We start from the raw sequence: 13937 nt of genomic DNA on the forward strand, positions 1-13937 counted from the left end.
CCAATAAATCCCTTTGCATTCCACCATTTTCTCACTTCATTCCCTTCACCACGATTGAGAGTGGTGGGCTCAGTTACTCAGGGCATGGAGGCAAGATGACAGGAAAATTATTCTTTGCTCTGTTTCCTTCTCCCTTCCTCTTCTTCACCCTCCCCCACACACCCTTCCCAAAAATTCACTTCCCCCCTCTGATGGGAATGATGTGTGTGTTATAAAAACACCAAGAGACCCTTTCAGAAAGCAACCGTGTGGTCTGCCTGTCTTCAGATTGTTTGTATTGCCTGGGAAAACAATGCCAAAATGCTGTATTATTGTTGTGCTCCGGCTGCAACCACAGAGTGAAATCATTTGTCTCTTTGCAAACAGCTTATTTGCAAAGACAAGACCGGGAGTGAGAGGCAATGTGGGGAGAGGGTGACTGCAAAGCAATTCAGATGCAATAATTAGTTCACTTTAGGAGGGAAAAAGAGAGAAATGGAAACAACCCTGTTATGTCTAAAATGCCTCGCATGGTAAATCTGACGATTCCAGTCATCTCGAGCAGAGTTCAGAGCATTTCGTAATGTCTGTAAGCAACCACATCTCACTGGGTTGGGTGCAGAGGGGTCTATTTGGCGGCTGATTGGTTTGTTTTGGGGCTGGGATTTTTCCCCGGTTCGTTTGTTGTTGGGGGTGGTTTTTTTGTTTGGGGCTTTTCTTTAAGGTTTATGGTAAAGGCTAAAAATAAACAAGTGCCTGAATAGAAAAATCAGCCTAAGTCTGATGTGGTGAAACTGAACAGCAACTCAGTGACATGTCTGATGGCAGAAGAGACACCGCCGCAGCCAACTTCTGGAATCAGACGTTCCTAAGGGAGGGGGAAAGAAGAGAGGGGCCGGTGATTCGCTTTTAAATATGTGTTGCTCCGTACTGCTATTGGCGTACGTGTGGGCTGGGGAGGTGGTCTTCAGCCGGTGCTGGAGGGATAGGGGCAACTGATGGAAACGCATGGTTTATGTTACACACGTAGCGAGGAGCGAGCGAGAGCAAGAGCGCATATTACAGCCCATTGTAAAACCCCTGTTTATGAATCAGCTCCCAGCTGGAGGGTGGGCTGCCGGGGGTTTATGGACATCCACTGATAACGTATGTGTCTGCCGGTGTCCGCCAGAGCTGGGTGTGCCTGGAGCTCCCCGATGGGAGAGAAGGGGAAGTGGGTACCGCAGGACGGATTTTCTAAGACCGGCACTGGGAGATGGAAGGCAGGGGGGAGGGGAGAATAAACTGTGTATGTCCTAATGTCTCTCACCAAAGCAAGCTAAAGCCGCTGTTTAGAAATGGTTGTGTCCGGGAAGAAGCGCGAATTTCCCCCCTGTTCTTGGTGCAAACGGTTGAGTGATGGCTGGACATGTTTTGAATAGCTAAGTGACTTCATTGAGCGATGGTCTATTTGACGCATACTGCATTTAGTGCCCTTTGTCAACCCAAACTGCTGCCTTTTAACATATCCTGCAGAGGAGCTCTATGCTGAATACTATATGCTGTCTCCACGCCAGAAAATCAATAGCAGTAAATTAATGGGGGATGTTTTAAACACACTCACTCACACACACGTTTCCTCCAAATAGATAAATATATATAGATATATATTAATAAAGAATGAAAAGCCTTTCACACAGCTATTCATTACAGCCAGGGAAAGAGACATCTCCTTAATTAAAAATTAATGAGAGAGGGAAGAAAAAAAAAAAAAAAAAAAAGCAAGCCCAAATGCGAAACCATGCGGGGAGGGAGGGAGGCTGCAGGGAAGAACTCCCTTCCTGAGCTGTGTCCCCGAGCTGGAGGGCGAAGGGAGGCTAGGGTGGAGACAAGAGGTATGAGGACCCCGGCCGGGAGAGGCAGTGAATTCAGATCATGTCTATCTGCCCACAGAGCCGGATCCAGAGGGACGCGGTCTGAGGGGGAGGAGGAAGGGGCGGGTGAGGTTTGCCAGATCGGAGGAGCTTGGGGCTCCTTCGCCTTTCCATCTGACAGGACCCCACAGGCGCCCTGCAGAAGTGGCTTGTGTGGCAAGGGAAAGTGCCAGGATGCTTCCAATTAAAAGCTCAGAAGTGCCGCCGCCCCCCCCACTGCCAGCCCTGTCCCCTGCCCGTGCTGTCATGGCTCTCACTGCAGCCCTGCATGAGGGCTACAAAAGGCAGCCTGAGAGCAAGCTGTGTACCCCCATGGGATGCTCTCTTGCCCCTGCCATGCAAGGGTTGGGCCCTTGCTGTGTGACATGGGGCAGGAGCAGCAAGCAGGGCTGGAGGGTGCAAGGAACCATTCAGGAGCAAGCCCTGCTCTGAGCCAGGGCATCCCTAACCTGAGGGCACAGGTTGCACCAAAACTTCAGTATGAGCAAGGTAGCAAAACATCTCCACAGGATGCAGAAGCAGCCCCATGGCCACACACCGAGCAGGACCAGGCCACGGCTGTGCCCTGTGGGGCAGCACGGGCCTGGCACCCCCTTTCTTCCAGGTTAACACAGACAAATATCCCCAGTGGGCAGCCACAAGCAGGCCCCGGGCAGCAAGACTCTTGCTGTTGTGTCTGATCAGCCAGAAGTTATTTTCCTTCTCAGCAGAAGGAATCAGAAAAGGTGTTCCTGTGTCACCCAGCGAAAGCTGCAGGCTGGTGCAGGAAGGGTGCAGCAGGGGCTCCTTGTCCCCATGGTGCAGGGGGTGCACAGGTCTGTGAAGGGCAGGGCTTCTTCCCAGGAGGCTGGGGAAGTGGACAAAGCCTTGGGCTCTGCTCACAATCACTCTGTCCATGGTGTGGCAAAGGCGGCTGGCAAAGGGTGGGGGACAAAAAAGTTGCCTAGGGGTCGGGGGGGCATCAGGGCAGGCCCATAGGGTGAGGAGTGGTGGTGCAGAGGAGGGCAGGAGGATTTTTAATGATAAAATAATCAAAGAAGGAGACAAAACATTCCTCTGCTAGTGGTAGGAAGCTTCTGATGAGGGTGCCTTCATTTTGGGGCATGTGGGGGAATGCTGGCACTAGCCAGCACGGTAGGCTGTCAGAAATGGTGGACTTCTTGTGTTCAAAACGCAGTGGTAGATCGTCTTTTCTCTTCTTGGCCAAGGTGCCCAACAGCAAAATGGAATGTGGGGGCTCAGGCTGTGCACACAGATACACCGCAGTCACAATGTGAGTTCCCCTCAAAGAATTTGGTTCCTGGACTTTCAGTTTTAGGGTTCCCCTCTGTTCGGTTATTCAAGACTTTCAGTCAGTATTTTCAGATCTTTCCATTGCTCCAAACAGCAGTGCCACTTTGGGTGTTCCTCCTCCACTGGGATTCCTCTCCCCTCTTTCCTGAGTCCTAATGGGAGCCCCTGTTCTGTGCTGAGCCTGGAGCAGAAATGTGGTGGTTGTTCACGTTACTGCAGGCCACACTTCCTATTCCTTTCCTAATCTTCATCCAGATAATTCCTTCTCAGGCTTTGGGATTGCCTAAATGCATCCCTGGGCCATTCAAAAATCTTTGCCCTTCAAGAAAAATGGCAGAGCAACTGCCTTTCTCGGACCCCTGACTGCGTACGCACAGCGCATGCACGTACACCCAGCAGCTGAGATCTGCAAGCTCATGCCACATATGGATGCTGCACCTCTCACAACTTCGAAATGGCTGCGGATCTTCCAGCCTAATTCCTCCTTGGCACCGAATGCTTTTAAAACACTTTTTTTATTATGAGTGATGCCTTGTCTAATTCTTTCATTAGCTCCTGTAAATCTCATACAGGATCTCAAAAAGTGAGTGACGATGCCTTATCGGGGTCTTATGAAGCAAGTAAATGAAATGTATTTTATATCTGTAGGTTATTGGTTTTGTCATGTTGTCATTATTATTAGGAAAGGGATAGGTCTGGGAGGCTTTTATACTAAGAAGGAGGGAGAGAGGAGTCCAGGGCAGGCAGGCATGAGTGATGCGCATGGGGTTAGACATCCCTGTAGATCTGGCTGGTGTGAAGGCAAGTAATTGAATGGATGTTGGTGCAGAAAATAATTCCTGCCTAGAGACCCTTCCCAAGGAAAATTAATGAGCTGATCTGTTCCCTTTCCAGCGTGTTACATCTGAACAACGCACGAGAGTTAAGTGCAGTTTCAGGGTTTGCACAAACGAAGAGCTGATGGCAAAGCGAGGCAGGGCACAGGCACTGGACACAATCCTGGCTCTGCATCTCTTCCCCACGCCGCCTTCTCCCACCCCTGGCTGCTTCTGAGCCACTTTTTCTTTTTGCATGATCTTACGAGCATTTTTTCCTTGTCTCCCTTCTTATCTTTCTTTTACCCTTCGTTTCTGTCAGGGTCCCCAGTTCCACCCTGCAGAATTGCCTGCCATCCTACTTCTAAGCATCGGCAAATCCGCCGGGGTCCTTTGCCCCGATTCTTGCTGTCGTATGCCAGGGGCTTTTCTGAGGACACAGTGGAAATAGCAGTAACTTAAGTGAGGGTCTCCACACCTTGGTGGTGCAGGAGCAGCCCACAGCACGGCCCTGAGATGCAGCAGGAGGCAATGGCCCAGTGCAGCGCTGACTGCTGCCGCTATTGCATCTGCCGGGGAGCAGGAGGATGCAGAGCTGCACGGGCCTGGCATGAAGAAGGCAGAGGATTTCCAAAAGTGGGGTGGCAGGTGGTGAGGGGGAAGTACCTGGGATCCCAGGCACGGGTGGGTTTGGTTCTCCTCTCAGCTTAAATTCACACCTGGCTGTACATCACTGGGGAGCCAGGGGTTTGACGGGCTGAGACCTGCAAGCTCACTTCATCTGTAAGATTTGACAAGCAGAAACTGTTTCTCACCACTCAGTTGCTAGAGTGACTTCTAAATTGCTTTTAAATTCTGAATCTTCCTGCTGACAGAGAAAGAGGAATGGGTTAATATTGTCCTGAAATGCACCAGAAATTGCCTCGCTGAAGAGAGTGAGAGCGAAATGCAGTGGGAGGGACATGGAGATGCAGTGTGGCAGCAGTAATGTATAAAGAAATTACACAGAGATAGAACAAATGTCTCCTTGCCAGGGAGACCAGGAGCTATTCCTATCCCGTGTTTCCATTTTAACCCATCCCTTTCCCCGCACAGGGCCCCCAGCCCCTGTCTCGCTTGGCTGCAGTTTGGTGCCACCTCATCGGGAGTTTGGGGGAGGAGGGCTGCCGAGGTTCGCCAGCAGCATCTCCATATTTATCTCATTTAAAAGCAGAGCGAGGAGGTTGCCAGGGGGAGCGGGGAACATTTCAGGCTGTCGGATGGCTCTGCCCCCTGCCCCTGTTTTAAGAGCAGGATTCCCAGCCAAGCATACCCTTTTTATCCCTGGGGGAGCCCTCGCCGCTCTGTTCTGCGCTGCTTCCCCCTTCCATATCGCGCTGGCTGTGGGGACGTGCTGCTGCATCCCCCTTGCAGGGGCTCTAGGGGAGGGACAGGGTCTCCTGACTGAGGAAGGGTCACCAGCAGGGCTCCCAGCCCCAGAGCTGCAGCTGCCCTGCAGGGGAAATGCAGAGCACGGAAGAGGTTGGGGATGCACGGAACGGACTGCAAAAGCAACGCACCCCAAAGTTATTTTTCCCTTGCCTGCCTGACCCCAGATCTTTCCTCACCCTCCATCTTTGACTCATTCTATCCATCTCCATTTTAATTTGTTCTTGTTTCCCTCTCCTGTTTTTCCTCTTTATTTTTCTCTTTCATCTTCACGTCTCTTCTGTGCTCTCTCTCAGAGGCAGCTTCCTCTTCATTATTTCTCCCTGATTCCAAGTTCTCCGAGGCCCATCCCCCTTGCTCTTTCCTCTGTTACTTTATCTTGTCCTTGCTTTCCTCCATCCCTTCCTGCCATCTCATCTGTCTGTCCTCTTTCCTCATCTCTCTGCTGTCATACCACCCTGGCTGTCCCCTGTCACACACGGTCGTTCCCCCAGCTGAGGACCCCATCCTTTTGGAGCTCCTTTCTCAGGGAACCCTCCTGGAGCCCTCACGGTGTCCCCCTTCTTTCTCTGGGCCTTGGCCCCCCTCCTCAAAGCAGCCTATGACACTGGTTGCTGTCACTGCCTGCTCTCACCCCAGGGCACCACAGCTCCCTCTGAGATGGGAGTGAGACACAGCCCCCCCATTCTGCTCCCCTCATTGCTAGTTGCCTGTGGTCAAGTCAACATCCCTCCACTTTGCTGCCTCCAACCTCCCGTGGCCAGAGGGCTCACTGGCAGCGCAGCTGATGAGCTGGCTCATCTGCATGCAGCCAGCAATTGGGCTGGAAGGAGCTCCCGGCAGCCCTAAATACCCTCCCTGGCAGCCCTCAGACACGAATCAGGCCGGGGTCCAAAGGGAAAATCAGGGTCTCTGTAGCCATCGCCCTGGGGCCGTTGTTGTGCACTACAGAGGGATCTCTGTCAGCAAGCAGTGTCTCAGCAAACAGTCATCCCTTTCAAGCTGTTTACAGGGGGAGAGTTTTCCCTGAGAGCCTCAGGATCACCCAAGGAGGTGAGGTGAATGGGGCTGGGGTCTCCAAAGTCAGACTCAGTGGCTAGGTGAATGAATCTCGGTGAACCAGGTAGAGGATGCTGCTGGCTGTTGGGAAAAGGGGGGCTGTGAGGCGTACAGGGCTGTAAATGAACTGCAGCAGCTCCCTGGATCCCCAAAACAGGAGTATTGCTGTCAGTGGCCCAGGGCAGCGTGTGGCTGCAGACAGAAAACCCACAGGCAGCAAGTCCCCAGCCTCTGTGAGTAGAGCGTAGGGGGCAAGTCCCCAGCCTCTGTGAGTAGAGCAGGGGGGATAACAGAGAGCACAAGGAGCAAGGTCTGTCCGAGAGGGGGGACTGCAAAGCCAGAGGAGGGTTCAGAAAAGGGGGACAGGGACAAGGAGGAGTAAGAAAGACCATGTGTATGAGGACAGCCTGAAAGACTAGACGTGTTTGCCTGGGAAAGGAGGTGAATGAGCGGGAAAGCAATTGGATTGTGTTGAATAATGAATGGGCTAGAGAAGATGGATCAGTAGCTCTTGATTTCCCCATTTTGTAACACAGAGACAAGAGGACCTGACGTGAGTCACCGGAGACCCAGTTAAAGCTTTCTCATTTGATGCGTATCAGGGCTGTGGATCTCATTGCCACCAGAGCTCCAGTGGCCAAGATTTTAACCACATTTAGCAAGCAAGTGGGCATTTACAACAGAGTTCACGAAAATTAAGCGTCCTCATAATGGATATGAACAGCGTTTTGGGTGTTTCGTAATTCGGCAATTAAGCCAGGCTCCATAAAAACTAGGATAACATTTCACAAGGACAGCCTATCCCCTATCTGACTGCCATGTGCTTCTTGCCTCTTCCCTGAAACATTTGTCAGGGATTAAACGGAGCTCAGATTTACTTAGTCTGGCATTTCTTTTGTTTCTAGATGCTATGCTATGCAGCTGCAGCATAAGGTGCAAACTAGGCCTGCGTTTCTGCTGGTGTCAATGACTGCCCTAATTTGACAAATTAACTGTGAGTTTAGGTATTTCTATCATATTTTGCTAGGAAGGATCTGGGATACAGAGCAATTAAGAGCATATGGAATTAAGTGGAGTCCTTTTTCTTCACACCCCAGGGTATAGAGCAAGTAGTTAGCAGTGAAGGTGCTATATATGTGCAAAGAATTATTATTGTTGAAGTCCCTGCTTCCCAGAAAGCAATAGGCTTTGGGTCTCTTTGATGCTATCATGACTAAATTAGAAACGAGGTTGTCTCTTTCCTCTTGCATCTGTGGAAATGATTACTGAACTGGCATCTGATGACGTACAGCACTGTAGTGTTTCTATGCACAGGGGATGAAGGCCCGATTCTCCCCTCGTTTGTGCTGGTGTAACCTCTGTGGCTTGGATGGAGCTGTGTTGCTTTCACGGTCCACGCCGGCAAGAGGAGGATCAGGATGAGAAAGGGCTGTGACTGCTTTAAACAGCCATGCCCCCAAGGGTCACCATGTGCCCTGCTTCACCACTGCCGTACCCAAAAATCACTCAATTCACCTCAGTGTGGGGGTGCGACAGCCCCAAAGCCGTTGACATTCTGCACTCATTTATGCCAGCTGTCCTGCTGTCCAGCAGTCCCTTTTTAAAAACTATTTCCATTTTCATCGTTTTTCATCCTTGCTAGAAAAATTCGAGCTGGCAACCCTCCCTGTGGGGGAAAAGGCCTTTTATGGGCTCCTCACCTTGGGTGGGAGTGTGAAATAGCAGAGGTGACCACGCAACCCCTGGCATTCAACTTTCTCTTATTCTTCCTTCTGCATTTCTGTCTTTCATCGAATCTCTTCCATTTACTGACAGCTTTCTGTCTCCGAGCCCCATTTATCCCCTTTGTGTTACGGAAAACCTCCCTCATAAAATTCCCAACTACACAATCAGAGTTTCCGTAACAAGCCCTGCAGGATAGGTGAAATCCACTTCTGTTTCTGTGGCACAGGCTGCTGAAGTTTTTATACCAGCTTCCTATCAAATCTATAACTCCCCAGAGAAGCATATGGACTTTATCCTACACCTCCTATTCCCCCAGAGCATATACTTCTACCTGCTACCTTTGAAAAACAGAAAATGAGGATGGTATACAAAAACTTGAGAATGCAGCGCCATCCTATCCATGGGTAGGAATTCCTCTGATGTGTGTTTTTGCTAGAAGCAGAACAACTATAAATTTCTGATTTAGCTTGTTGTATAAAGTATACATTCTGTCAAATAAAGAATAACACTATCCACCTCCGTCCCCTGGATTTTCTATCTGTTTCTGACTTTTCTCTTCCTATTTCTCAGTTTTCATTCTCCCCCCAAACATGATTTTTTTTTTAGTGCCTGTTTTATTTTTCTCCTCCCACTGCTTCATAACTACATTTCATTCTTAAATTTGCTATCACTCAGAGAACTTCTCTCTTCCTTCAGGTCTTGTTTATACCAGCAGCGTAACTGCAGTACTATGGATCACACTTGAACACTGAACAATTCCCAGGTTTATGGTCATGTTCATTCAGTATCATAGACCGAGCATTGTCACTCAAATCACTTTTCATCCAACCCTGTTTGCTGACTCCTGCAACCTAGCTGTGGGCTTTATTTCCTCATGAAGATGTTGCCTTGTACTTTCCTTTCTATTTTTTGTTTTTGTTTTTGTTTTGTTTTGTTTTGTTTTTTCCTATGCTCCCTCCACCAGGCCCCTTCAGAATTCACTGCTGCTTCTATTCTTTTTTTTTCTTTTTTTTCTTTTTTTTTTTCTTTTTTTTTTTCTCCACTTTAGCTCTCGTGTCTGTCATTTTATCCCCTTTTTCTTCTCTTCCGTCTACATTTTTATCCCTCAGTCCTGGGTAGGAACTACCCCGATCCCATCCCATTCAGCCTCTATGGAGACGTAGTGAAAATGCGTTGAAACTAAGCGCGTGCATCTGTGTGTGCACATATGTACATCTCCTTTCAGATGCGGTCACTTAGAAAGCTTGGTGGCTGAGATGAAGTGTCCTGGCTTCGACTTTCGCCTTTCAGAGAGCCCTGAGGAGTTATTTCTGAATGCACATGCCCCTCAGAATTGCCTCCAGAGTACAGGGTCCCAAGGGATCAATCATCAAGAATTTCTGCTGCTTCTTTTTAGATTCAATCATTGCCCTTTTCCTTAAGCTGAGGGTCATGGTTTTTTGAAGGGCAGTGGCAGAATCATGAAAGAAGACGTTTTTCCCTTGCTCATTTTTGAGTGAGAGAATGAATGAACTGTGATAAATATTTTTCTGTATATAGCTAGAGCTGTCTCAGAGAAGTGGCAGAGGAAACAGATGGCAGAGGCCCTTTATAGGCAGCTGCTGTTGTCTCTTAAGGTGTCACCAGCACAAGAAAAGTGGTTGTAATTGGGGAGCTTCAAGATCAGCAGTGCCTGAAAGGACTCAAGCAGAAAAGAATGTCATCCTGCATGAAGGAGGGGAGGCAAAAATCAAATATTCACAGAGTAATGAATGGTGCTTTAAAGGTAAAATAAAGTACAGGGAATAGTTTGAAGAAAGCTTTATTAAATGACGTGACTGGAGGATGGATGATTTTCTTGTGTTTGGGAGTTCACACTTGGCCACAGACAGTGGGAACATTGTAGGCAGGGTGGAGAAGGTGGCTTAGGTTTTTTGGGGGACAGAAAGCAGAGCTGATGTTCAGAGGAAGCAGCAGAGTGAGAGACACCGATTTCCAGTGCACTGTGGAAATGCAGCAGGGGAGAGGAAATGTACAGGAGTAGCCAACTCTGGGCTCCTATCTGCTCCAGCTGGCTTCAAATCACCCCTGCAGTGTGTGCTTTTGGGGTGCTATGGTTTGGTGTAGAAGCCTCTGTCCCAGAAACTCCCCAAATGATTTGCCTGCCTGGAGTCTGGAGTCTGCCTGTACCCAGCACAAAGTGAAGTTGTAAGCTGACCTGTAAAACAACAGAAGTGGAGACATGCATCATCTCCCTCAAAAAAATAACCAGAGCTAGGATTCTTCCTATCTTCTAGGCTGGGAGGGATTTCACATCGGGCTAAATCCTAACTCTTCTAGTCATGAAGATGTCTACATCTCTCCTCTCTTCGTGTCTCCAGAAGTAGGAGCCGTGTATTCCTTTCAAGGAAGAGGAATTTCACAGAGAAAGTCAATAGGAGGCTTGGAAGGAAACCAGAGAGGATTGCAGGGTTTGTCTTGAAGTGCGAGGGTTTGGTGTAACGTAGCAGCTGTGGACAGGCTTGGGATTAATGGACCAGAAAGCTTCATGGTTCCTCTAGCTAAGACACAACCATTGCAACTGTGCTAGCTACTCCTAGTCCTGAAGGGAAAAAAAAAAAAAAAAAAAAAGAGCAGAGTGGTGCAGCTATTTCATGACTGGGAGAAGGAGAAACAGAGAAACTAATATGCCTACCCTACAGAGCAAAGTGCAATGCAAATTCCAAATGCACAGCACAGGGGAAAATCTAGGATTGACAATTTTCCTAAATTTCAGGTGACTGCGTAATCATTGCAGCATTCTTCCCCAATCATTGCACCACTCTTCCCCACTTCACTCATCACTTTGTCCCTGCATACGCAGGAAAGAATATCTCAGTAAGGCCAAGAGGAGCTTTCCAGGAATTAATTCCAGGGGCTGTCTAAGATCACAAGAGAAAGGCATTTTTCTGTGTGCTGCATCATTACAGCTTGGCCCACATTTACAGGAATGGTGAGGGGAAAGTATTCAGAGCAAAGCAAGACCACAGAAAGAATATTGTGAGGATGTGGAGGCACCAGCACCAGAAAGGATTCGTCACCTTCTGCAGAAACTGGGGGCTCGGGTTGTTCCTGGGAGCAGGCTGACGCAGTTGTGCAGGGATGCCTTTTCTCCCTCTCTCACTTGCTCCATCCCATGAGATAAAGAAGGATTTAGATACACATAGACAGGGCAGGGTCAATCACACCAATCAACCACGGACCTGCACCAACGTGGAAAGCATGACCAGTGGTCATGGCTCCATGCAGTAAAAGACTAACAAAGGAGAGTTGGCAAGAGGAAGAGTCAAAGGAGCTGAAGTGTGATTGTTTTGTCCCAGCTTCTTCTTGGTGAAGCCAAGAAATTTATCCATGTAAGCAACTTTAAGCAGACATGGACATCTCCTACACTGAGCCTCTCTGCTGGTCTCCCAGCTGTACGCACATTAATTTGTACTTCTGGAGTCCTGGGGTAGTTTTTGTGGCAGAGAACCTAACGATTGGCCACATTACCTTTGGTAAAGCAAGGCAACCAAAATGTAAAGCTCTTCTCTGGCTGCTGCTCTTCAGCAGAGGGTTCTGAGCATGTCATCTGTTATCACCACTGGGCCATTGCAGCTACAGCAAAATGCTTCACGTAGGTGGGAAACACCTTATGCTAGACACTGTGCATACACATCTCATCCCTACGTCAAAGAAGTGATAACCTAAGATGACAAATGACGTATGAAAGGCGGCAAAGCAAAACATAGCAAAGGTGTAAAACTTGTTTCTGCATTGTTGTTTTTGACATCAGCAAGAGGTTATTACACCTAGACCTGACTTCATCTCCTTCTCCAGACTAGGAAGAGCAGAATAATGCAGATCAGGACACACCTGCCCGGCACCAGACAGTGCCAGAATAAGATACCTGAATAGCTCAAAGTAAGTTAGCTTAGGTATTTCAAGTCCTACTGGCTGCTCAAGCATGATGCTCTGCACAGCGTGTCTGAGAGCTGTCAGGACACAGCGCTTACTCAGGTGTGCTGCTTCCAAGACCCATGTGAGGTCACATTATGTTGTGCCATGGAGACATACAGCAGGAGGATCTCTCAGCTCTCATTCTAATTCCCAAATCCCCAAGCAGGCATGCCTGTGTGCTTGGAGTTTTTTTTTTTCTTTATTAGGTAGCCACAGGTAGTCTGAAAGAAAAGTCTGAAAGACAAAGTCTGAAAGTCTGGGAGGAGTACCGTGTTATTTGGGATTCTGAAAGGGAGCTTGGTCCCCAGTGTGTCTCTGAATGCTTGGGAGATCTGGAGCCAGAAGACACAATCACAACTGGATTTCTCCTTTGCGTTTTCAGCAGGCAGGGCTGAAGGACACAGAGCCTTATCTCCATGTGACCTGCAGATTCTGTCCTTTCCTATGAGGGCTGAAGCTTGCTGAAGACGCAACGCTGGAATGCTTTTGCCCATGTGGTAGCTGCCCTGGGGATACATGGCCACTTCTGTCTCTAGGGTTGTCACTTACCAGTGAAAATTCATTGGATTCATGACAAAACTGCAGGATTTACCAGCAAAGAAATAGTTTGTTCTGAAAATAAATAAAAATCTGATCTGGGGGTGGTAATTTACTCAGACACCCAAGAGATCACTTATTTTGAGTATCTTGTTTAATTCTCACTGAGACTGCTCATTTTCTGTCATTCTTGATCTTCGTTTTCTTGAAAAAAAAAAAAAAAAAAAAAAAAAAAAGGTATAATATGTTACACGGCTTCTTCCCTATAATAACAAAATAGAAATAAAAGTAAAAAAAAAAAAAAATACAATAAAGGGCTCAAGGAAAGGAAAACTCCATGAACATCTCTTCACTGAGCTGCACCACTGCAGTGCTGGAGGTTGAACTCACATCCAAATAAATTCTTAAGACCCACATGGAACACTACTCTTCTTTGGGATCCATGTGAAGAATTAGATCTCTGCAACCGATAACACAGTCAGTAGCTTTTCCCAAATACTGAACTAATCAGAAAAACTAAAAATAGGCTGCATTGGAACATCAGTTCAGCCATTTGGAATGTAGAGCAAATGGCACTGAATGTGTTTAATGAAGTGAAAGAGCTTTGTTTTTAATCACTGAGCTATTGATAAATGGTTGATAGGTGATCAAATGTGGACTCTGCTTTCAAATGCTGTGACTCTATGAACCTGTCAAGACCCTCTTGAGCCACCCTTGTTCCTTTCTCTGCTAATGCAGTAGGCATTTCTGTCCTCTTCAGGACCTAATTCAAGAAAAAAAAAATGTTATGTTGCTTTTTTTTTTTTTCCAGATAACAAATATTTGGCCTCTGGGCAAGCCATCAATTTTCAAGAATAAATGCCCATAATTCTACAAAATCAGACCCTGGGAACTGGGTCAGATATGTGAGAGAAGATGACAAGCAGATCAGTTCACATCTCTACACACTGTTATGAAAATAACACCAGGGCATCAGATTAGGAAGGTGGTGAGAACAAGTGAGGGAGAATCTGGTTTTGGATTGTACACCACCAAAAAATGTGGAGGCTTGGGGTAGAGTCTACAATTGAGGGGAGATTTCATTTTCTTGCAGGGAGGAAAGTGAGCTGGGACTTCATGGGTATTAGACCAAGGGTTATGCAAAAAAGGGTAAGGGAAACTGAGGTTCTACGGAAAAATATATATATATATTATGAGGGCTGAAAAATACTATTGAACAGGGGCAATTCAT

At 47.8% G+C, this 13937-nt stretch overlaps 1 protein-coding gene across 2 annotated transcripts in view; it reads left to right on the forward strand.

The window, feature by feature from the left end:
* CACNG2 (calcium voltage-gated channel auxiliary subunit gamma 2) overlaps positions 1-13937 on the forward strand; it is a 49075-nt gene that overhangs the window by 1529 nt on the left and 33609 nt on the right. The window lies entirely within an intron of this gene.

This window comes from Oxyura jamaicensis, chromosome 1, assembly GCF_011077185.1.
Source record: "Oxyura jamaicensis isolate SHBP4307 breed ruddy duck chromosome 1, BPBGC_Ojam_1.0, whole genome shotgun sequence".
NCBI lineage: Eukaryota > Metazoa > Chordata > Aves > Anseriformes > Anatidae > Oxyura > Oxyura jamaicensis.